General features: G+C 48.6%; 1 protein-coding gene across 3 annotated transcripts in view; it reads right to left on the reverse strand.

Moving 5' to 3' along the window:
- Nucleotides 1-25,568, reverse strand: part of LOC147730802 (4-galactosyl-N-acetylglucosaminide 3-alpha-L-fucosyltransferase FUT6-like) — a 256,677-nt gene extending 231,109 nt beyond the window's left edge. For all 3 annotated transcript variants that reach the window (XR_015308399.1, XM_086955628.1, XM_086955626.1), the window contains exon 1: nucleotides 25,458-25,568. The gene's annotated coding sequence lies outside the window, so the exon portion shown is untranslated. The remainder of the gene's footprint in view (nucleotides 1-25,457) is intronic.
- Between the last annotated feature and the right edge of the window lie 265 nt (nucleotides 25,569-25,833).

The raw sequence follows: 25,833 nt of genomic DNA on the forward strand, positions 1-25,833 counted from the left end.
GTCCCAGAGGACATTATCCCTAGTAATCCGGTGGAAGGCTACCCCTCTTTCTGGTAACCTGTGCGCACCGCGAGGCTCAGGGGACCCTTGGCGCGAACGCGCATGACCGCCTGTAGCCCTGGCTGGGATCTGGGAGGTGAATGGCACCTCATCGGGACTTCCAGGGAAGTCCAGCCTTCTGGTCGCCCCATGGGAATGCATTAGGTGTGACCAGATGGCCGAGGGGAGAGGTGCGACCAGATGGCCGGGATCGAAAGGACTCCCAGCTGCCCACCCGAGCCTTTGCGGTAGTGCTCCTGCCTGCCCACGCAGGGCAGGGCTCGGGGACCCCGGCTGGGCTGCAGGCACGGGGAGTACAATCGGAGCTCTCGGGCCCAAACACCCGGGGGAGGACTGCCCGGGACCCATGGAACCCATCCCGTGCACTCGGCCATGCTGTTGGCCTGGAGGAGGGAGCCCCAGACGCCCGGTGGGGACTGCCCGGGACCCATGGAGCCCGTCCCGTGCACTTTGCCATGCCGTTGGCCTGGGGGAGTAAACCCCAGACACCCAGGGGACTGCCCGCGACCCATGGAGCCCATCCTGGTCACTCGGCCATGCCGTCGGCCTGGAGGAGGAAGCCATGGGCGCACGGGGGAGGACTGCCCGTAACCCATTGAGCCTGTCCTGGGCACTCGGCCATGCCATTGACCTGGAGGAGGGAGCCCCGAATGCCAGGGGGAGGACTGCCCAGGAACCATGGAGCCCCTCCCGGGCACTCAGCCATGCCGTTGGCCTGGAGGAGGAAAGCATTTCGAAAGCATTGCATGCGACCAGATGGCCGAGGGGAAAGGTGCGACCAGATGGCCTGGATCGAAAGGACTCCCAGCTGCCCACCCCGAGTCTTGTTGATGGGGCTCCTGCCTGCCCACGCAGGGCAGGGCTCAGGGGCTCGGGGACCCCGGCTGGGTCTCAGACACGGGGAAGACCACCAGAGCTCTCGGGCCTGACGCCCGGGGGAGGACTGCCCAGGACCCATGGAGCCCATCTCGGGCACTTGGCCAATCCGTTGGCCTGGAGGAGGGAGCCCGGACACCCGGGTGGGGACTGCCTGAGACCAATGGAGCCAGTTCCGGGCACTTTGTCATGCCGTTGGCCTGGAGAAGGGAGCCCTGAACGCCCAGGGGAGGACTGCCCAGGACCCATGGAGCCCGGGTCCTGGGCACTCGGCCATGCCGTTGGCCTGGGGAAGGGATCCCTGGACGCCCAGGGGAGCTCTGCCCGGACCAATGGAGACCGTCCCGGGCACTCTGCCATGCCGTTAGCCTGGAGGAGGGAGCCCCAGACGCCAGGGGGAGGACTGCCCGGGACCCATGATGGAGCCCGTCCCAGTCACTCTGCCATGCCGTTGACTCGGAGGAGGGAGCCCTGAATGCCCGGGGAGGACTGCCCGGGGCCCATGGAGCCTGTCCCGGGCACTCGGCCATGCTGTTGGCCTGGAGGAGAGAGCCCCAAACGCCAGGTGGAGGACTGCCTGGGACCCATGGAGCCCATTCCTGGCACTCTGCTCTGCTGTTGGCCTGGAGAAGGTTGCCCCGGAGGCCCGGGGGAGGACCGCCTGGGAACCATGAAGCCCGTACCGGGCACTCGCCATGCCATTGGCCTGGGGGAGGGAGCCCCGGACACCTAGGGAGGTGTTGCCCAGGCATAGCCCATCTGGTCCCCGGCAGAGAACCGCCAGCCTGGGAGGAGTGTCCGGGCATACCCTGCCCCTAGTAAACCGGAAGAAGGTTACCCCTCTTTCTTGGAACCCGCGTGCACAGAGTGACGATGGGAACCCAGGGCACGGAGGCGCTCAACCTCCTAGAGCCCTCGTTGGGATCAGGGAGGTAAATGGCACCTCATCGGAACTTCCAGGGAAGCCCGCCCATCTGGGGGAGGACTGGTTGGGACCCATGGAGCCCGTCCTGGGCATTAGGCCAAGCGGTTGACCTGGAGGAGGGAGTCCCAGACACCCGGGGGGGACTACCCGGGACCCATAGAGCCAGTTCTGGGCACTTTGTCATGCCGTTGGCCTGGAGGAGGGAGACCCGGCACGCCCGTGGGAGGAATGCCCGGGACCCATGGAGCCCGTCCTTGGCACTCGGCCAATCCGTTGGCCTGGAGGAGGGAGCCCGGACACCCGGGTGGGGACTGCCTGAGACCAATGGAGCCAGTTCCGGGCACCATGGGTCCGTGGGGTTGACCTGCAGGAGGGAGCCCTGGATGCCAGGGGGGGGGACTGCCCAGGACCCAAGGAGCCTGTCCCGGGCACTCAGCCATGCCGTTGTCCTGGTGGAGGGAGTTCCGGGCGCCAGGGGGAGGACTGCCCGGGACCCATGGAGCCCGTCCTGGGCACTCTGCTATGCCGTTCGCCTGGAGAAGGGTGCCCCATGGAGCCCGTTCTAGGCACTTTGCCATGCAGTTGGCCTGGAGGAGGGAACCCCAGGCGCCATGGGGGGACTGCCCAGGACGTATGGAGCCCGTCCCGGGCACTTTGCCACACCGTTGGCTTGGAGGAGGAAGCTCGGGGAGGACTGCCCGGGAACCATGGAGCCCATCTTGAGCACTTTGCCACGTCATTGGCCTGGAGGAGGAAGCCCAGGGGAGGACTGCCTGGGAACCATGGAGCCCGTCCCGAGCACTTTGCAATGCCGTGGTCCGGAGCCCCGCAGGATGGAGGAGAGGTGAGGTCTGAGCATAGCCCAACTGGTCACCGGCAGGTCTTTTTTCTTGGTGATACAATTTTGCGGCGTGCGGTGTAAGTTCGCAATTGCGAACATGTAGGTGTGGCGGGCAGCAACAATGATTCTAACTATATCTACAACGGGGGCAACTTGAGAGGTACATCTAATAACGACTAGTTGGAATGCAGCTTCACATAAGAATTCCAATGCTTTTGATTTGACTCAATAGGAACACCTACTTATGATTGGTGGAACTCCAACTTCATGTAAGATTTTTGAGGCTTTTGCAATTGACTGGAAGTGACTTATGAAACTGCATTTTCATGAAAGAATTTCAATGCTTTTGTGTTTGACTTTTGAGGTACACGAACTGCGACTTGATGAAAGATTTACTGTGCTTTTATATTTGATTTGTGAGAGACACCTATTAACGATGTATGGAACTGCTCCTTCTCAATAGAATATCAATGCATTAGCACTTGACTTGATGGACACCCATTAATGACTAGTGGAACTGCAACTTCAAATGAGAATTTCAATGCATTTACATTTGACCTGTGAGGACTTATGGAAAGAATTATGGAACTGCACCTTCACAAACAACTAGGCATGGATGGCACTGTGCTAATTGTATGCTTAAAAGCTTTGCTACAAAAACAGACATTTGTGGTGAGCAGATTGGGAGGGTTACTGGTGTTGTAGGGTGCCCTATATAGGACCTCCCCTCCATCTAAACATGGGAATTACCCAGAGTTCTCTGCTTTGATTTTTGCATTATTTATGTGGCACTCTAAGCCTGAAAGAGTATTGTTTTGACTTATAGTGGACGCTCCCTTGTGTCTGGACAAAGCTAAAACCAACTGAAGAGTTGTAATGACAGTTAAACATGTGTCAGTGGTTGCTTTTATTCATTCCAGGTTAGTGTTCTACTCGTGTAGCCAATCGCTTCAGCACTATTCATGGGGGTAGTAAGTGCTGCATACATTTTGCAATACAATAGTAATAATGCTGCTGGCATGGTAACATTACAGTGAGTCAGCACACAATAGGCTCACATCATAGGAGCCACTTTGGGGTGCCATGGCACAAGTTTGCTGATATAACATGTTCGGTGCGACAAGCTCACTTTGGGGCACATTAACAACGGCCAACGATAATTATCGCTGGCCGTGCTTAGCGATAATTATATTATTGCAGGCTATTTCTGGTATTGATCGTCCTGGTAGCGCGTAATTAACAAAGAGTTACTCCAGGGCGATAAAAATTCCAGAGATAGCGAGGTTATCTCCCTTTTGCAGGTAACATCGCTGGTTTTCCAGCGATGTTCCCCGCAAAATGGCGATAACCTTGCTGATACGACTCACAGGGTTGTATCAGCATAATCCACCTCCTATGTTAGGGATGGCTAAGTCAGGATTTTAGCAGACGTTAGACTTTGTCGAAAACTGAGTCGGTTCACTGGATATCCCTTAGTATGCACAAAATTCTACTCCCAAAGAGCAAGAAATACTCAGACTCTCCTGTATGCTAAATATTCAATTTAATGACAAAAACACGCATTTCGGCATTAGGCCTTGCTCACGGTCATCAGTTCCACACCACAAACCTCCGTATTAAATTAATTACAGAAAGTAAAAACTGACTTCACCCCACATTACCGTGCACTAACAGAGAAAAGGCGTTGGCCATCTTAACACATCTAATGTTACCTCACATATTGCACAATTTTAAGTGAAAACAAATGATTTAAACACTCAAATACATGTAATAAAGTGCTATATAGTCTTTAACAATTAATACTTAGGGGCAGATTTACAAGCCCCTTGCCCCACTTTTGCGTAATTTTTAACATGGGAAAAGTGATGCAAAAGTGACGCAAGGGGCTCGTAAATCTGCCCCTCAATGTTTAGCGAGAGAGAGCATCCCCATCCTATCTCACCAGACAAATTTGCTTAAGAACCTTAAATGCATGGTAACAAGAGGCAAACGTCCAATAACCATCTTTGCCAAGCTAATGTCTATACTGTCACATGTTTCATAAATTTCAATAAATTCAAGGTCCATTGATAAAATATCAACATGCAGTGGCTTAAAACCCCATAACGCCCAAGTGGGCAAACCATACAAAAAGACATTCCGTGTTTGACTCTTGGTTCCTTTCACTTTGTCTCAGGATTGCATTTAGCAATAATATAATATTGCTAGTTATTATACTCCAATGATCAGTTCTTGAGGTGTGTGAAGACAGACCATTCCATGCTAATCTCTATCAAAAAAGGGACTGCACCTGTATTAATATATAAAAATATTGCAAGAAAACCGTTGAACCCATCAGAAAAACTGCATAAATATATCAACATCTACATTAGTTCTCAACTCAGATGGCTGGCTAGTTGCTCATTTGAATTGAGCCCCTGAGGTTTCAGAGAGAGAGAAACAGTGAGAGAGAGAGAGGAAGTGAGAGAGAAAGAGGGAAAGAGTGTGAGAAAGAGGAACAGAGAAACAGAGGAAGAGTGAGAGAGAGAGAAAGAGAAGGAGAGAGAGAAGAAGAGAGAGAGAAAGAGACAAACAGTTTAAGAGGAAAAGGGAGATAGAAATAGTGTGAGGGAGAGAAAGAAAGAGATGAGGAGGGACACTGAGTGCCCACACTGTGGACAAAACCGTCATAGCTCACCTTCACGCCACAGCTGTGTCTCCATCCACGTGCCGGGACGTAGTGGAGCCCTCAAGCTCCCACATTTGAAACTTAGTACAGAATTAGTAATGGCAGAGGATATACGACTGCATAGGCCTAAATCGCTGTGCCATCTTTCTGCATCAAGGCTGCTGTACCCCATCCACTCCTGCCGCCCAAAGGTATCTGCCTGCCGCTGCACACCCAGGCCTCACTGCTCACCTTTTTGCGGACAGGGTATCCTCCACATCATACAGCTCCGCTCTGCAAAGGTAACAGGTCTCACATTTGGTACTGAGTCTTGCTACCTCCGTGGCAGAGGACATACTAGTGCACCTATCAGCATCACAGGCTGTACACCGCTCAGGGCTTGCGGTGCCACTCACTCAGTGACAAGTGAGTCCACGCACGTGGCATTAGGCCCTCAATGTTGGGTTCAGGCCTACACTGTGGTGCAGCAGAGCACACAAAACATAAGTTGTCCGGACCACCGGGATGGGCCATCATCGTAGTGGTATAACTGTGCCAGCCGCAGTGCGAGCAACTCTAAAATGGCGTAGCGCACGTGCACCCGGTCTTTTTTATTAGTAGGTTCACGTGTCCTGTGACGCCTGTGTTGGATGGGTGTGGTGTGGGTGTATACCAGCCGTGAGTGGCTATACTAACAACTAGACATTGACCAGCAGATCGCTACAATGAAAATCTGGGCCATGTAGCGTGGTTGTCCTTCTTTGTAAGCGTAAGCGGAGTGGGCTGGACTGGCGTCTGCCTGTCCAGCATGAGGCTGTGGAGAATGACTGCAGACCTTTTGGCGTGGCTCCGTCGTGAGGTTTATGAGGAATGAACAGATGCGGGCAGTGTTGCCAGATTGGGCTAGAAAATGCACAATTGGGGTATATTTTTTCAGTTGAGCGGTAAAATGATGGTTTATGCTAGTTGCCAGATTATAAATATATATACAGCGCTCCAGCAAAGTAGTATGTCAAAGCGCTTTATTAGACAAATATTTACTTCTGCAACATCAATTTCAATGCATTCACCACCTGCTTGATGCTGTCCCTGCCCCTCCTTCCTTAAAGTAGCACTATTGGGCTACTTTGGGCTACTTTTTGGTTGGCTTTGGGCTATAGAAAGCTTAAAAAGTCTGACAACAATGGATGCGGTTGTCCCTGTTGGAGTAGTGCTGCCACCCGTGTTGCAAAAGCCAAAGTGTCACTCTGTGCCAAGTTCCACAACATGACCAACATGGAAGGTACGGGGAATCACTGACCCTACATTCATCCATAGTTCTACACAAGAAAGATGGTGGACATGAGACATCTGTGTGGATATCAATGTTTATTGCACATTCAGTGGAGTATTGTAGCTGTAGCAATACAGAGATATGGAAAGTTGAAGTTTCAGTTTTTGGCATATGGAGGGAAGACAATTAGAGACCAGCTCGTTGTCAGAGTTAGGCTGTGCCAACATATGTACTTATACATTCACTCCGTCAATCCCCACACACTTATAAATTCACTATACACTGTCCTTTCCTTATTCTAAGGATCCAGTCTCTATGTACGTACATGTACAATGACCAAAACAAAGTTCCATAACTAAAGTTTTCCCCCTCTGTCAAAGGAAAGATGGTTGCACATGCTGTCCAGAGAACTATGTAATGTGGTAGGACCCAGGGGCAGCATGTTGCATACATAATGAACACACAGACACAGATAGATATTGGAACTGGGTACGGGCATGTGCGCTCGACTCCTTTCTATTACCAGGGTCACATGTCCAGTGACGTCTGTGCTGGATGTGCGTGGGGTGATTGTAAGCCAACCCTCTGGGAATGGTTGGTGCTGGCAACAAGTACAACAGTAATCATTGGATCAGGCACAGAGATGCAATCATAAAGGGTCAATGATTTGTGCAGCACTAAGGTACAGGCACCAGATGTGAAATAATACTGAAATGATTCTATTGCAAAGGGTTCATGACTTGTGGTGCACTGAGGTAGGACAGCAGATGTGAAATTATACACAAAATATTGTATCATAAAGGGTCCATGAGTTGTGCTGCACTGATATGGGACCATCAGAAGCATTCATGTCTGCGCAGCCAGCGATGATGCGTGGTGTGGTCGAGCCACACTGGAAGCAATGCTTGTTGCCTCCTAGACTGCGTTATCTGCAATCGTGACTCGATGTGAATTGTGAGCCTTGCTATCGGTAGTGTACATCGGAGACAGTGGTCAGACATCGAGGAATGTTTTTAGTCAGTTCCTCTTGACAAAGTTCGAGGACATAGAGTACAATTCTCTCTGTAATAAATAAATGATGTCTCAATTTAAATTGTGAGCTCTGCTGACCACAGTGTAGGTGTATGGAACAAAAGATGAAACATTTATGGAATACACTGAGGAAATCTTGTTTCTTCTGAGTACAGTTGTAAAGTATGGTATTCTGAAGCTAGAATCTGAACTGGTTGTTCATCATATCGTAGACCTTTTCCAGTAGGGAACAGCTGTGGAAAATAACAAGATTCTAAACTTGTTTCCCACACACTCATGGGAGTTCCTTTTGCTTTTTTCATCTGGAACAATTCAATAGTATCTCCGATCAGTTCTTTTGAATGTTGAGGGTGTATAGTATAATGTTCATACATTTCTTCTTTTCTTGAATTGTCCGCTTTTTCTATTTGTCCACTTGTTCATCTTCTAAAGGCAATTCTTTTTCTTCTACAATTACAACTTTATAGTATATATTGTTTTGCACCAGATATAATATAGCCTTTTGGACTTTCGTGACATGTACTAACGCTTGCCATATTTTCCGACTCTTTGTGGGTACACCATTAACAAGAATGACTACAGGTTCAGTATCCTCTCTTTGGTACACCAACAGTTTCAACAGTTTTCTTAAAATCTAAAGGTAAATACACAACTCTTCCTTTTAAAACTCTTTGTAGATCTTTTGGAGGCAGCTAAGATGTTTTAGGCTACATATGAATTATAGCCTGAAAAGGGGGCACCGATTGTGTAAGGATGGCCTCATATGTATTTAAATCTGTAAGTTTAGGAGGTATAGCAACTAATTCTAAGACATTATGGATAACTCTAGCTGGCATTTTGTTTTCTTCTAATTTATTGTAACAATATTTACAAATACATTGTCCAGAACGTAACTCAAAACAACCTTCCATAAACAGATAATCAGCAAATTCTTCTATTTATCATCTACATTCCTAGTTTGAATTTTATAATGAGTACGTTGAGAACAAATACAAACATAGGGGCCCATTATGATCGTGGACGGACTTGAGTCCGTCCGCGACCATAGAGGATGAGGGAACCTCCGCATGGCCTGTGGAGTTCCCTCTTGTCCAATTAGGATGTGACCGCCACCCTGGCGGTCACATCCTCTATTTTTACCATTGCGGCGGGTGCGGCTTCAAGCTGCACCCGCCGCAATGGTAAAAATGCATACATTGCATTTGCATGCAGAAAGCGGCAGGCACCGTGCGGTGCCTGCCGATTTCTGCATACAAATGCAGGGGGGTACCATAGGTGGGGTACCATGTGCACCCCCAACGCCCCCCCCCTTCACCCAGGGGGCCTGCAAGAGGCCCCCGCAGTGAAGTTCCATATGCTTTTCCACGGCGGAAAACCCGCCGCTGAAAAGCATTTTTTAAAGCCCATCCTAATATTGCTGGCGGTGTCTGAGAGACACCGCCACCATATTAGAGCTTTTCCGCCGCGGTTGTAAGCCAACCGCGGAGGAAAAGCTGCGGACGGAAACCAGGACCCACCAGCCATCCTAATGTGACGGTGGGTCTTTGGTGGGTCCGCTGTGGTTTTTCCGCATCCTCCGGCCCGGCGGTGGCTTCCGCCAGCCCGGAGGATGCGGAAAAAACGCAATCGTAATAGGCCCCTTAGTTGGGATTTTCACCAGAAACTACTTTAAACTTTGTTATTTATTTTTCAAACTTCACATCAGTGCTATCTTCCATCTCTTCTTCAACATGTACATTTATCAAACTCTTGTTTTCTGTACACTACTCTTACTAACAAAGAAACGTAACTCTATATCATCAGAAACTTGGTTTACATCCAACACTGAACCATGCAAAAGAGCTGAAGTAATCTCAGTTGGACATAAAGCAGGAGTTTTCACGTAGTATAATCTTCTAACTAACTTTTGCATTTCGGAATGATGTACTGCTAACATTGTTAAATGATGAAAACGACTTTGACACACTTTCCTAGAAAGACAAGCCAGAGAATGACCTTGCAACACTGTATTTTTTCTCACTTTGGAAGGACCTAGTTCTTGTAATATCTTAATCTTCTATTTCACAGTTTTTTTTCTGTATTGTCTTAGTAAATGTAGTAAAATATCAATAGATTGTTGACGTATACTGCAAATACTACTACAATCCAGTGTAAACACTCGAGCCTGGGTATGTCTCCCTTGAAGTTCTTCAGCTATTCCTTGTTCAACATTTCTAGGAACTATCGATTTTTTAAATTGGAGAGAAATGTTTGACTTCATAAGAACGACCACAGGTATCAACGGCATGCAGTAATCTATTTTGTTGAACATAACAAAATATTATATCATAAAGGGTCCATGGGGTGTGCTGCACTGAGTTAGTGGCTCCAGAAGAAACTCAGTGTGTGTGCACCCTGTGATGATGCTATAATTGATATCAAAAAAGTTCTTAAAGCAAAGATACTAAAAGGATATTATGTAGGTTTTAGGGATGTTGTAGTTAGTTGCCTACTCCACTCTGTACTTACTGACTGAAAATTCAGTTTTAATTGTGAGCTCTGATGACCGCAGTGTAGACAGGAAGCAGCAGTGAGCAAGGTCGCACAGCCACGTGGCGTAGAGTAGAGTTGCACAGTATTGGCAATTCAGTGTGTATGCAACCAGCGATGAGAAGTGGTGCACTGAGTTAATGGCACCTGAATTCTGCCTTAATAAGGTCATGTGGCGATGAATTATGGTGTACTGAGTTAGTAGTACCTTTGGCGCTCAGCGTGTACGTACCCTGCGATGATGCGTGTTCCGGGGGAGCCGCAATCGGATCAATGTCTTTTGTCTATTGAATTCTGCCTTAATAAGGCCATGTGGCGCTGACTTCTGTAGCACTGAGTTCGTAGTGCCTTTGGAGCTCACCGTTTACATACCCTGCACTCAGCGTGTGTGCACCCTGCGATGATGCATGGTCCAGGGGGCCGCAATGTCTCTTGCATACTGGACAGCGTCATCTGCAATCACCAATCCATTTGACTTGTGAGCCCTGCTATCCGCAGTGTAGATCGAAGGCAGTAGTCTGTACAGACATAAGTCTGAGGTGCTGTGCCGCTGGGTTGGCAGTGGGGATGTGTCGAGGCGGTCTGCGGTCATGGTGGCAGCCACGTGGCAGGGTTGGACTCGTTGGCCTTCAGACAAGTGAACCACGCCCAGAGCCCAGGCTTATTTATTCATACTCCTATGATGGAGCGGCGTACATTGGACCAGCTGCCTGCGCTTCCGCTTCCAGGGGGGACAACACAGCTACATGACCGAGATCGTCCCCCACTGCCTGAGGTAACATGGTTGCATCTACTGTCCACAACACTACAATCACCAGCAGTATATGTACACAAGGAGAGGTCTGTGGTCTACATAGTGATGTCTGTCCAGCACATCACTGCTACACTTGGTGTTGTGTGCATTATTATTATTTATGGGTGACTTGCGTCCTTCACACATACTTGGTTGCCATATCTGCCAACATTCAAGTTTTGTGTGGATGAGGGACCATGCCATTTTTGGAAGGTCCGCTGCCCTGTTCTGCGCTGCTTCGGTGGTAGTAGGGAGGGGAGGGTGGTCCGGGGGGATGTCCTGAGGCTGGTGGCAGTGGGTGTTGTGGCCTTCATGGGTGTCTGAGCTGCATGATCAGTAGCTCTTTGACATGTGTTTGTCTTCAGATGTGATTCTGGGCTGGGCTCCTTTTCACATTGTAGGTAGTTGTCCTGGTTTACACCAGTAAAAAGCAAATGTTAGATTCCTACTGCTAACGCTGCTTATTGCCTATTTTTGGATTGCATCCCAGATTTGGTTGCTCGTTGAAAATATCGGGAAGTGTGGCTTTTATGTTATTTTTGTACAGGAACTTCTACTCTGCATATTATTACCGTTAGTTGTTGATCTCATTTGTGGCAAAAAAACATTTGTGGAAGCTATTGCTGGAAGGCTGAGAATGGAGTGAAAATTTAAAATCACTGAAAAAACTATAGGTTTAAAGAAGATTATAATTAGAAATTAGCCTTTAAAAAACCATTGAAATTCACTGAAAAAACCATAAGTTTCAGGAATGTTATAGTTACAAATTAGCATTTAAAAAAACCTTTGAAATTCAATGAAAAAAACATAGGTTTCAGGGACGTTGTAGTTAGTTGGACATTTCGCTCATACAAACCCATTGAAATTCCGCTGTTATAGTTAGTTGAGCTAATTATAACTCGCCCCCCCCGCAATGCATTGTTGATGACATCACATATTACAACATTCATGACATGGTCAGTGACATCACTGGTGACATCACTGATGATATCTCAAATGACATCACTGATGACCTCACTGATTACATCATCCATGTGAAAATCTGATGCACATGTGCGGCTTTTTCCGCAGTGGGCGGGTTCATGATGGCCCCCAGCCGTCATCAGCACACGCCCACCGCGGTGCATGACGGACGGGGGCCGTCATCAGCACCCAAGGGGTTAATAAAACCTTCGATACACCCACTCTAAAATACAGACTACCATTTTTGAAAGAATAGAGACACCAATACCTGTTACTACGTATGCATTCATGGATTCTTTGGTCTACACACACATCATCTCCTTCATCCATACAGTCACTCATAGATGCAGTGACTCATCAACACAACACTATTATAGGCAGTCATACACATATACTAACACTCACACACCACCACTCATCCAGAGTTACTCAAACACCTAGTCAGTCATGCAAAGAATCAATCACACTGCTGCTTACTCACCTATACAGTTATACACACACTACCTCAGTTATTCATAAGATACTATCAGATACTTACTCTCTTATACAATCACTGATACAAGTACCCACTGATCAAATACAGCCACTCTCACAATCACTGACTCTCAGGTATAGTCATTTATATACTCAAACTCTCACATGCACTGTGTTTTACATATGTAGTTACTTGGACATGTAGCACTGAGATATGCATTCACTCACCAACACACCCATACACATACTCACCCACTCATACAGGTGTTTGCACATGCACTCTTGAACCCATATACCCAGTGAATGAAGCACTCACACATCTAAGCACAGTGACACACCTCCCATCTACTCACACATACGCTGAGACACCCATACAGATGCTCACGCAACCAATCAATAATTCATATAGACACTCACGTAGCTACTCACCAACCAATGCAGCAGCTTACACTGCAATAGATAGACTGATACAGACATTCACACAGTTTAGTCACTAACCCATGCATTCAGTAAGATACATTGAATCACTCACTTGTACAGTCAATCATGCACCTACATAATCCTCCATCCAGACACTTATACGCCCACTCATTCTTCAATACATCTGGGGATATAAATATAAAACATATTTGAACTTTACAGAAGCACATAGTCACTGGATGATGTAATCAGTGATGTCATTTGAGATGTAATCAGTGATGTCACTGACCATGTCATGTATGGTGTAATATGTGATGTCATTAGCAGTGCATTGCGGGGGCGCGAGTTATAGTTAGCTCAACTAACTATAACAGCGGAATTTCAATGGTTTTGTTTGAGTGAAATATCCAACTAACTCTAACATTCCTGAAACCTATGGTTTTTTCAGTGAATATATATATATATATATATATATATATATATACACACACACACACATACCCATACAAACACATATATATGTGTTTGTGTGTTTATATAGGTATATATTTATATATAGTATTAAATATTAGTGGAATATGTTTAATTTACATTTTGCAGAGTTTTATATAGCGCAAACTTGACCCGAAGGAATCGGATATCAGAGCGCTTTACACTAGCACCAGTTGCATTACATGAAGACACATTGATTTTTGTTAGGCACTGGGAGATTAAGTGATTTGCCCAGAATCACAGGATGTCACACGTGTTTGCTGAGACTAGAACCCAGTTCCCCAGATTAGAGGTCGATCTCCCTAGCCATTAGGCCAACTCCTCTCCCGATGTTACATTTATCTATTAAAATATTTAACATTTACTACTTTAAACTCTATATGAAAAAAATATATATTTGTCTTTTTTTGATGATGTTGGTGTCAGCAATAATTTTTTTCCAATATTTTTGTAGTTACTATTATGAGTATAGGAGCACAATATTATGGGAAAGGATATTTTTGACACAATATTTTTGTCCACTATATTATTGTTTAGCACGATATTGTGTCAGTGATTCGCTATATGTCTATACATAGCTATATACAGATATATGTGTGTGTAATTGACATTATTATGTATATACTGCTGCTTTTCAATAAAAAATTATACAAAATAAATATCATTAAAACTCATGCCGATAACTTTGGGCATGTTGCACGGGTCATCACAGGTCCATGATGGGTCTTAGTATTAACTTTATTGGGTGGGGGCCCATAAGCATACCTTGCAGGGTGGCCCCCTAAGGTTTTGTTACGCCACTGAGGGTGTACCTCAACTACACCAAACCAGGGTGAAGAAAGGTATCCCCGCCTCTAAACACACCAGAAAATCATGAGGTTCCAAACAGCGTAGAAAAGCCACCCAAGTGCTCACATCATAATCTCTTCTTTGAGGCCACTGGATGGCACCTCCATGTCCACGTCACTCCTGGAGGTGAAAAAGCAGTTCCGGTTTAACACCCAGACTGCGGAATACCAAGGCGGCTTAGTCTCGATTCTACTTCATACCTCTTTTTTCCACCGCCCTACATTCAATATCTGTAATTTCTCTCTTGCATGTCCCTTTTCACCCATGCTTTTTCCCTTTCTAGCTGTCTTCCTGCCTTTCACTTCCCTCTTTCTCCCTTCTCTCTCTCATATGCCGGGTCAAATTCTGATGATGAGACATACGTTTTTTTGGTCCCCAGAAAAATGCCGCTAGAGGCCCGTTGGTGGAAGCTTTGGAGGAGCCTTCCCTGGCTGCCTATCTCGCAGAGAACACAAGTACTAGAGCTGAAGTCAGTGCTTTAAATGGGAAAGAATAAGCACAGGTACACATCAAGTTGAGCGGGAGGTGGGCATTGAATGTTGGATTTATTGAATGTTGAGCGCATGGTTACTCTGGAGCATCCCAGCGCTTACCACTGGGAAACCTTTCCTGGCTTTCCCTGTGGGATGGTCCCTTTACTGGGCATCCCCAAGGTGCAGCCATGCATCCCCGGCGGTGATGGGGCCGGAGTGGAGATTAAGCAAGCTATTGCCCAGAGTTGCAGCGTGGGAGCCCATGGTTAGAGTGGCACCGAGGCGAGATTTATCGGGCCCGCTGACATTGGTCCTGCACCCTGCCGCGTCGGGAATTGAACCCTGGTCCCAGGCCGACCTCTACCTCTGGGTCTGCCGCCACTAACCGTTGAGCCACACTTCTCCATTGGGCGGGGCTGGGGCAGGCATGATTATATAAAGACACTACTGCCATCTGTCAAGTTTTCATTTTGCCCTTGGGTTGAATTAGCCCTATTATTAGTCTCAAATGTCCTGCATGTGCAAATTCCTTCTGCACCTGTGGGCAAGGCATATGTAGGCATTTAATATCCTGCCTCCTACTATACCCCTTTTAAATGCGCAAGCCGCTTATTACCCTTAAAGGGACATGTTATGTAACTAGTGAGAAGTAAACAAACTGAGCATGTGCACCTCAATGTGCATGCTCTCACTGCAGACCGCAGAAAAACAGACTGCCTGCACAAGGCCAGAAAACAGAATCCGACAGGGACCCGTTTCGAGGTCCCCTTTTAAAAACTGCCGGTGCTCAGCACGGGTGGGACCCGGCCCACCTAAAGCCCTGACCTAATCCTTCCTAGGGCTCACATCCATGGTCCAGTGCTTAGAAACCTAGGGGGGTGCCTCAAGGGAGCCCCTATGCCTACTGTGCTTCACAGCACTACACTGTGACTGTGAGGCACAGGAGGCACAGGAGAGGAGCCCCATCGCTTGCAGCCCTGGTGCAGTGAACCTCTGCTGTCCCTCCTCCTGTTATAGTATAGTGGTTCGAGGCACAGGAGAGGGGGTGGGAGGCTTCTCAGGGCCTTGCAGCTATGATATAGTGCTACTAGGTTTACCACCTATCCATTTTTCTGTCGGCACCACCGATATTTTAATGTCCTGGCCAGTAAAAAAAGAACCAAATCACTACAGGCCGATATTTTTAGCACTTCTCTATAAATACTTCAAATAGCAAAAGTAAATAGAAAACACATTTAAATGTATTCTAGAACTGCATTAACGACCCCAGACTAGTAATTAAAGTAAACACAGACATAAAATTCATGTTACAAATAATTACATTTGATTTAGTTTAAAGTCCTTTCGCCTGCTTCAAGCAGGTGCAGGGTTTTGACGCAGCATGGACATAAAAGTGACTCAGTGAAATCTTGTAGATTTCCCTGCATCACTTTTACGAGGCGTTCCTGCTAAGGAACGCCCACCCTGGGCCGGAACCCCCACATGAAACCTAACGCCAGTTTCCTGTGGCATACGGCTTTACAACGTGACGCATCTCCCTAGATGAGTCACGTTGTAAATATGTCACATAGTGGCACATTGTTTACGCCGCCACTGCATCACAAAAGTGACACAACGGTGGCATAAAAGTGTCGCAAGGAGCTTGTAAATCTGCCACAAAGATCGGGAAGACGGCAAACCAGTCCTAAACAGAAAGAAGGAACATGCAAGAGTGAGAAAATGGGCCAGGGACTGCCTGGTAGTGAATTAAAGATGAGCGTCCTTGGTTTCCTGCGCCCCGAAGTTTTATTGCACCAGCCGCCGGCTCCTCCTGAGCAGAATTTCCGCACCAGCACTTTTTTCTTTCACAGATTATACACTGCACAGAGATCACATTACAAATCACGCTTTACCCTGGGAAATAGTCCAGTAACAAACCTATGTAGGCATGGGCGTCCGCAGAAATTTTTCCAGGGGGGGGCAAAATGTTAATGTCATCACCATCCTCCGACATGATGTGTGCCAGGTGGGGCACACGAAACACTGGGGCGCAGAACTAGGATAGACTCAATTAAATGCCAGGAATCCAGGACATGTGACTGACCCTGCCACGGGCCAACAAACACCACCTGTAGGGAAAACGCTAAACTTTCTGACAAGGTGCTTTATCTCTGTCTGCTAGGTGTGCAGAATTCTGGGTCCTAGATCCAACACCAATCAAGGCTGTTTTCAGCACGATTCGGTTTTTATCAGAATACTTTAAAACAGCCTATGATTAAAGCACCAGATTAAATATACTGTATGCACAGACATAGTGTATGTTAGGGATTATTTGTAGCACACATATTTACCAATATTTCCTTCTTGGTGCAAGAATTCATAATAACTTTTATCCAAAGTTAAAGCACAACGTCAAAGTTAGTAATAAATAATGCAGCAATCACAAACGCTAGTGATTTGACAGTTGGTGCTCCCTTTACTAGAATTCCCCCGGGCATTGCTAAATTTTACACACATTCAATTAATTTATACAAAATAAAATGTATAGGTCCAAATGTTAGCTATATTTTTGAAAAGAAACTTAGAGTCCCTCTACGTCTAGTCAATGTCAAACTGACATCTTGCGCACATTTAGGGATACAATAATGGCCAGCTCCCTTATGCGGAAGCCCGGCACCGTAGATGTGTGGCACATGCGGCGCCCGCAGCTGCGCCTCATCACAGGTTCAGGGATGTTGAGTCTTACACAGTGGTCGAAGTGGGGGGAAAAAGTAGTAGAACAGTGGACGGAGAATCAGAGGGCGGGAATAACCCAAGGATTGGATCTGTGGGTGGAGCCAGAGGTGTGGCTAGAATGCCCAGACATCCCAATTTTTAGTATTTGTTTGGCATTTCACTGCCCAGTTTAATCAACCAATGGATACACATGATTATTTAAGGTTATAATGAGTTATTGACATTAAAATATATTCACAAAGTGGGATATGCTTCTAATCACAGAATGTACCAAATATGATAAAATGTGGAAACACAAGCACTTTGGCTCCGAGCCATGGAGTTTCTGTCATCAGCACTTCACCCTTTTCTCAAGAACAGCAGTTCAAACATGAATGACAAAATATCCTAGTTTGCAAATGTTTTCTCTAAAATTATGGCTCTGCCATATTTGCCTCATAATTAAAGATCTGCTGCATGATCTGACCATTTAAACTAATAAATTATTTGTAGCTCAAACATATCAAAAGTTAATATAAAATGTGATTTGTGTTGCTGCGGAGTGGATGGCCTATTGCAAAGGTTGACTGGTCACCCTTCTCACTGCTGCATTTGTATGTTACACTGGTACTAATAAGGCAAAATCCTTCCAGAGACTGTTAGCATGTGTACACACATCAAAATAATAAAATATCTGAAAATGTACTGCATTACGCAGCAGCCTTTTTTTTAATGCATAATTTAGTCAACACTACGGCATAATGTTGTCATCCTTTGCTGCATAATTAATTCCAATAGCCCCACAGCAGGCAGCACATGTTAAAAGTGCTTGTGAATAAAGCAGGGAGACTGTGAAGTTTGCGAACTTAGTTTGGTGTGTGAAAATCCTGCATTGCCATTCCCTGGTGAATTGCAGCTACTGCTGCTGAAACAAGGCCAATGGAGGTACCTTTGGGTGAGGAAGACTGGCCTCAAGGGCAGGGACAGCCATAGCACTGGTGGTGTCCTGTGCATTAATGTTTGTTAGTGCCCCCCAAAGACCACCTGTGCCCAAGCATTCCCTCACTACCATCCTTAACTGTGCCCCCCAAGTCTCCATAACCACTCTCTCTCAGATGGATTTAATTTGATTTACAGCGCCACTCATACCATTGTAGGGTGTCAGAGCACTTAACATCACACACATTACACAATGACAATCAATATGTGTGTAAATCACTGTATAGAAAATGTTACATTAGACTAAGGACTACAAGGTGTAGGAGTCACATGACAACCATACTAGTAGCCCGTATAGTTTTATAGTGATTGGTCTGGAGAAACACAATACCCGGAATTTAAAACGTAATACTATGGTTGGGGGTTCTCCTTAATAATCAGAATTGATTTCTGTCCAAAAGAACACTGTTTGGGACATTAGGATAATCAAAGACTGGGGGACGGGGGGAACATAACGCTCAAATTTATACCTTGCAGTTTGTATGCAGCTCTTAGATGACAGTTAATAGCTTACTGTTCTAAGTTAGGATTTTAACTTATAAACTGCAAGTAACAAAAGGATCTCTGACAAAAGCAGTAGCCCACTGACCTATTTACATTATGTGCACTTCGTGATCTGCATGGCACATGTTCTTTCAGCCGGTACATTAACCATCTGAGCTACCTTTCCATGAGTCAAAACTTCCACTAGACAAAATTCTGATCTCTCTATAGGAAGAACATTAATCACCAGAGTCTTCATGATATTTTTATTGTTGCAGAAAATTGCTGGAAGCCAGGAAGGAGGCAGCAAGCGTTTTTAAAACCATAATATACTTGCAAACATGATGCCTTCACCTAAAGTCAGCACCCGGTGCGGTCACACTGGTTGCACCGCCCTAGAGCTGGCCCTTCTCAAGGGTCTTGTGACCTCAGTGACTGTTGTTCTAGGATGTGCTGCTTCATAGGCCTGCCCGCAAGACTAGAGGTGAACTTCAGTATGGATAGTGGTGGACAAGCATTGAAGGTTAACCTACACTTGTCATGCTAGGATCCACCTGCTAGTACGTAGACACTAGGGCTTATAAGGTGTTGCGAAGCCTTCTAAGGTCTAGCATGTGATTGTGCTCTCGCAGGAGAGTGGTCTGGTGGGCTGGTTATTAAGGCTGTACCTGGTTCCCAGTTCCAAATTTAGCAGCTCTGACCATAGTGCCACATCCTCTCCCCCACTGAACACCGTACTGCCCCACTGAGAAAAACTCCCACTGTTTCCAACTAAAACCCAATTGTTGTCAGCTATAAACACCTGGATGCGCAATTTAAATTAGGCACTAGACAAGATCAATATGCGGTCTACAAAAAAAAAGGAACATCATCCTGGAAGTAGCAAACACTTATAGGGAATGCAAAATGTAGTAAACCATGGGAAATGTAAGCAGGAACAACATGGTTACCTTAATACTTTTACACTCACTATTCAGAAATCAGTGAGTGCTTTTGCCTGAAAAGTTAAGGACACAACTACAGGGCCCTGAATGGACCCATTTCAATGGCCATTGCTTATATCCTTACAAAACGTAAGCAGTATGGTAAAAAGACCACATCCCTGGACGCAGAGCCATAGCACACATTTTGTTTTCCAATCCACACATTTTGGTACCTCCAGGATTGGTGCACGAGTTCCAAGTCCAGGGGAAACAAAGACAAGAAAACAAAAATAGCTCTTCACTGGCAAACTCTGTAAAAGTGGCGCTAATGTGTTTAGGTGTGAATAAAATCAGTTTGGCCAGTTTGCTACCACTCTGTCTTACTTTATTTAATTACAGTGTGGTTTGTGGCCGAGGGCCGCACTGGTGGGGGCGGGGTCAGGGAGGGAGGGGGGTGGGGCTAGAGCAACAAAAAAACCATGACCATGAGGTTGAACACAGGTCCCTGCAGCGGACGCCTTCATCTGCTGAGCCACCAGACCCGGCATACACACATCTTTCTTTCTCTCCCTCCCTCTCTCTCTGTCTCCTTCCCTCTCTCTCTGTCTCCCTCCCTCTCTCTATCTCTCTCTCTCCCTCTCCCTGTCTCCCTCTGTCTCACTCACTCGGTCTATCTCTCTCACCCTCCCTCTCCCTCACCCTCCCTCTCTCTCTCCCTCTCTCTCTCTCCCTCTCTCTCTCCCCCTCTCTCTCTCTTTCTCTCCCTCTCTCTCTCCCTCTCTCCCTCTGTCTCTATCCCTCTGTCTCTATCCCTCTGTCTCTGTCTCTCTCCCTCTCCCTCTCACTCCATCCCTCTCTGTCTCCCTCCCTCTCTCTCCCTCTCCCTCTCTCTCCCTCCCTCCATCTCTCTCCCTCCCTCCCTCTCTCTCCCTCCCTCTCTCTCTCTCCCTCTGTCTCTCTCCCTCTGTCTCTCTCCCTCTGTCTCTCTCCCTCTCTCTCCTCCCTCTCTCTCCATCCCTCTCTCTGTCTCCCTCACTCTCTCTCCCTCTCCCTCCCTCCCTCCATCTCCCTCCCTCTTTCTCCCTCCCTCCCTCTGTCTCCCTCCCTCCATCCCTCTCCATCCCTCCCTCTCTACCCCTCCCTTTCCATCCCTCTCTATCCCTCCCTTTCTCTCTCTCCCTCCCTCTCTCTCCCTCCTTCTCTGTCTGTCTCCCTCCCTCCCTCTGTCTGTCTCCCTCCCTCCCTCTGTCTGTCTGTCGCCCTCCCTCTGTCTGTCGCCCTCCCTCTGTCTGTCGCCCTCCCTCTGTCTGTTGCCCTCCCTCTGTCTGTCGCCCTCCCTCTGTCTGTCTCACTCCCTCTGTCTGTCTCACTCCCTCTGTCTCCCTCCCTCCCTCCCTCTCTCTGTCTCACAGTCTCACACCCTCTGTCTGTCTGTCACCCTCTGTCTGTCTGTCGCTCTCTGTCTGTCTGTCGCCCTCTGTCTGTCTGTCGCCCTCTGTCTGTCTGTCGCCCTCTGTCTTTCTGTCGCCCTCTGTCTGTCTGTTGCCCTCTGTCTCCCTCCCTCTGTCTCCCTGTCTCTCTCCCTCTGTCTCCCTCCCTCTGTCTCTCTCCCTCTGTCTCCCTCCCTCTGTCTCCCTCCCTCTGTCTCCCTCCCTCTGCCTCCCTCTCTCTGTCTCCCTCTCTTTGTCTCCCTCTCTCTGTCTCCCTCTCTCTGCCTCCCTCTCACTATGTCTCCCTCTGCCTCTCTATGTCTCCCTCTGCCTCCCTCTGTCTCCCTCTCTCTGTCTGTCTCCCTCTCTCTGTCTGTCTCCCTCTGTCTATCTGTCTCCCTCTGTCTGTCTCCTTCTGTCTGTCTCCCTCTGTCTGTCTCCCTCTCTTTCCCTCCCTCCCTCTGTCTCCTTGTCTCTCTCTCCCTCTGTCTCCCTCCCTCTGTCTCCCTCTGTCTCCCTTCCTCTGTCTGTGTCCCTCCCTCTGCCTCCCTCCCTCTGCCTCCCTTCCTCTGCCTCCCTCCCCCTGCCTCCCTCTATCTCCCTCCCTCTGTCTCCCTCCCTCTCTGTCTCCCTCCCTCTCTGTCTCCCTCCCTCTCTGTCTCCCTCTCTCTATGTCTCCCTCTGCCTCTCTATGTCTCCCTCTCTCTATGTCTCCCTCTGCCTCCCTCTGTCTCCCTCCCTCTGTCTTCCTCTTTCTCTGTTTCCCTCTCTCTCTGTCTCCCTCCCTCTGTTTGTCTCCCTTCCTCTGTTTGTCTCTGACTGTCTCCCTTTATCTGTCTCCCTGTCTGTGTCCCTCCCTCTGTCGCCCCCTTCTTCTTTCTGTTGCCCTGTCTCCCTCCATCTGTCTCCCTCCCTCTCTCTCTCTCTCTCTCTCTCTCTCTCCCTCTGTCCCCCGCCCTATCTGCCCCCTGCCCTAGCTGTCTCCCTCTCTCTGTCTCCCACTCTCTGTCTCCCTCTCTCTATGTCTCCCTCTGCCTCTCTATGTCTCCCTCTGCCTCCCTCTGTCTCCCTCTCTCTGTCTGTCTCCCTCTCTCTGTCTGTCTCCCTCTGTCTGTCTCCCTCTGTCTGTCTCCCTCTCTTTCCCTCCCTCCCTCTGTCTCCTTGTCTCTCTCTCCCTCTGTCTCCCTCCCTCTGTCTCCCTCCCTCTGTCTCCCTCTGTCTCCCTTCCTCTGTCTGTGTCCCTCCCTCTGCCTCCCTCCCTCTGCCTCCCTTCCTCTGCCTCCCTCCCCCTGCCTCCCTCTATCTCCCTCCCTCTCTGTCTCCCTCCCTCTCTGTCTCCCTCCCTCTCTGTCTCCCTCTCTCTATGTCTCTCTCTCTATGTCTCCCTCTGCCTCTCTATGTCTCCCTCTCTCTATGTCTCCCTCTGCCTCCCTCTGTTTCACTCCCTCTGTCTTCCTCTCTCTCTGTTTCCCTCTCTCTCTGTCTCCCTCTCTCTGTCTGTCTCCCTCCCTCTGTTTGTCTCCCTTCCTCTGTTTGTCTCTGACTGTCTCCCTTTATCTGTCTCCCTGTCTGTGTCCCTCCCTCTGTCGCCCCCTTCTTCTTTCTGTTGCCCTGTCTCCCTCCATCTGTCTCCCTCCCTCTCTCTCTCTCTCTCTCTCTCCCTCTGTCCCCCGCCCTATCTGCCCCCTGCCCTAGCTGTCTCCCTCTCTCTGTCTCCCTCTCTCTGTCTCCCTCAGTCTCCCTTCCTCAGTCTCCCTCCCTCTGTCTCCCTCCCTCTGTCTCCCTCCCTCTGTCTCTCTCTGTCTCTCTCCCTTGTGTGTCCCTCCCTCCCTGTCTCCCTCCCTCTGTCTCCCTCGCTCTGTCTCCCTCGCTCTGTCTTCCTCTCTCTGTCTTCCTCTCTCTGTGTTTCCCTCTCTCTCTGTCTCCCTCCCTTTGTCTGTCTCCCTCCCTCTGTCTGTCTCTCTCCCGGTCTGTCTCCCTCCCTCTATCGTCCCCCTCCCTCTGTCTGTTGCCCTCTGTCTCTCTCCCTCTGTCCCCAGCCCTATCTGTCCCCCACCCTATCTGTCTCCCTCTCTCTCTGTCTCCCTCTGTCTGTCTCTGTCTCCCTCTGTCTCCGTCCCGCAGTCTCCCTCCCTCAGTCTCCCTCCCTCAGTCTCCGTCCCTCAGTCTCCGTCCCTCAGTCTCCGTCCCTCAGTCTCCGTCCCCCTCCCTCTCTGTCCCCCTCCCTCTCTGTCTCCCTCTCTCTCGGTCTCCCTCTCTCTCGGTCTCCCTCTCTCTCGGTCTCCCTCTCTCAGTCTCTCTCTCTATCTCGGTCTCCCTCTCTTTCCCTCTCTCTCAGACTCTACCTCTGTCGGTCTTTGTCTGTCTCCCACCCTGTATCTCCCTCTATCTGTCTCCCTGTCTGTCTGTCTCCCTCCCTATGTCGCCCCCTTCCCTCTGTTTCCCCCTTCCCTCTGTCTGTCTCCTTCTGTCTGTCGCCCTCTGTCTCCCTGCCTCATTGTGCTTATCTATAATAATGTCCCCCCCTCGCCTCTTTCACTATCTTCTCTCGTCAATTATTTCTCACTCTTTCCTCTCCCCCTCTCCGTTTGTCTCTACTCCCCACTCCGTCTCTTATTTTTCCTTTTGGCTTTGTCTCTCTCTTTTATCTCTCCTCTGCTCTTACGTCTCCCTTAGCCTCAACATGGAGGGTTAGTTACATTTTTCCACTACAACATTGTCAAAATCAAATTTTCATTTTTTTTCCATTTTAAGTCATATTGTTCTTTAAATGTAGTTATTTCAGTCCTTAGTGTTTTTTCCGGAGTATTTCCACTCTTAGCTGTATTAGCATTCTCCCCATTGCACAAATTTATAACAATGAAACTTTCAATTTCAATCCGGTCTGTCACTTCATAGTTTTTAAACTAAGAATGTTGGCACTAACCCCGCTCCCCAAACGACGCCCCACCAACGCCCCTTAGCTTTGTATCTAATCGTTGTGGCCTGCTGTGAGGGACTAAAGCGCACGGCCCCTGCTAAGTGTGCTGCTTGAAAGCATCAGCAGCTCCCCAAGAACTCAACGTCATCTCCTGAGGCCTGGGATGGGGGGAGATGCTCCATGCTGTGTCTCCTCTGCCGGCCCATTGTCATACTGCCCATGACAATGGGACGGCTGCCTCTGTGACCTGCTGGGACTCACACTCGGGCTGTACTGTAGCAGCCTTTCAGGTATCGCCCCAGCAGGAAAGTCAGCCCAGGTATGTGGGCCCATCCTCTAGAACCGGGCCTGGATCCAGGGGGGAGTGGGGGAGGGGCAAGCGCCCCCTCTTGCCCCCCCTGCGGACACCCATGCCCAAGGCAACATGTAACGCACATTCATACTCGGGGGTAAATCACACCACCTAACCCTGACTTCTGGCGACCTATAGCAGGGGACCGAACTCGACAGAGCACTCAACCATGGACACTGGGCAGCAGAGTGAACAAGGAACTATAAGGAAACAGCCAGCAAATACCTAGTCACAGGATAACACGCAGGAACAAAACCTACACAATGGCTACACAACTCTTCACGAGTAGAATTACACAGACAGAGTATATAACAATTCGAGGGCAGGAATCCAACAGCTGTCGAGGCAGAAATATTCACACATGCTTCACTGGCGGTGACCTCGACTAGAAAAGGGTAAAGGGAGCTTTCATTCTTGGGCATTGGCAGCTCACCCAGCTCTGAAAGCAGTCCTGTGGCCAGGGCCGGACGGGTTTTAGCGGGCACTGGGTGTTTCCTTGGAGGCTGAGAGGGTGGGGGGCGGTTATGGAGCGATGGGGACCGGTTTTGCAGTGATGCCGCAATTTCAGCCCCCAGTATCAAAAGTAGCACTGTTGGAGCCGGTTTAATGATGCTGCAGTGCTTCACTCCTGCACACTCGCCCACCCCTTGCAACGCCCCCACCCCCCTGTCCGGTTCAATACAATCGCCAGTGCTGTTTTTTGCTCTCAGTCCGCCCTGCCCGTGGCCTGCAGACCACCAGGGGAATATCAGAAAGGCGGTATAACCGCACCCTACCTTAAACAGCAGCTCATTGCACCAGAGAAGTACTTCACATTTATCACGCAGCAATATCCAACCTCACATCACAGAGCGGCAGGGCACGCACAGCCCTTCACAGGAAGGTGGCGATAACCCTGGAAAGGCTTCCAGAGAGGGCCCCGTCACACGCGGCACCAATAGAATGAACTCTGCCTCCCACAGTAAGTGTGGCGCACACCACATACAGCAAGTAAAAAGAACATGCTTACTTCTTGGGGAGTAAATTGTAGCTGTAGGTTCTGGGTGATTCGGAGTACAATCAGGGATAGACTGCCTCTGTGGCGGAGTAAGGGATAAAATATGTCTCCTTGACCTGTCGAGACCTGGGCTGGAATAAAGCGCTAAAGCCCGGGAGGTGCAGCATAGGTGGAGGGAGGGGGAGTGGTCCCTCCAGGGTGGAAAAGGTAGAGGAGACGCATTGTGAGGCGCCGTGTGTTTTTTCAGGGCGGCTTCTCTTTCAAGTGATGTAAGAGAGGGCAGGTCCGTAAGGTTACTGTACATGATGTACATGACATACAAGGTCCTCACGCGCACTGGGTCCTCGCTCGCGCATTTGTCACTTCATCCACACCTGGTGCACTTCCT

Source organism: Lissotriton vulgaris, chromosome 2_1, assembly GCF_964263255.1.
Source record: "Lissotriton vulgaris chromosome 2_1, aLisVul1.2, whole genome shotgun sequence".
NCBI classification, from domain to species: Eukaryota; Metazoa; Chordata; class Amphibia; order Caudata; family Salamandridae; genus Lissotriton; species Lissotriton vulgaris.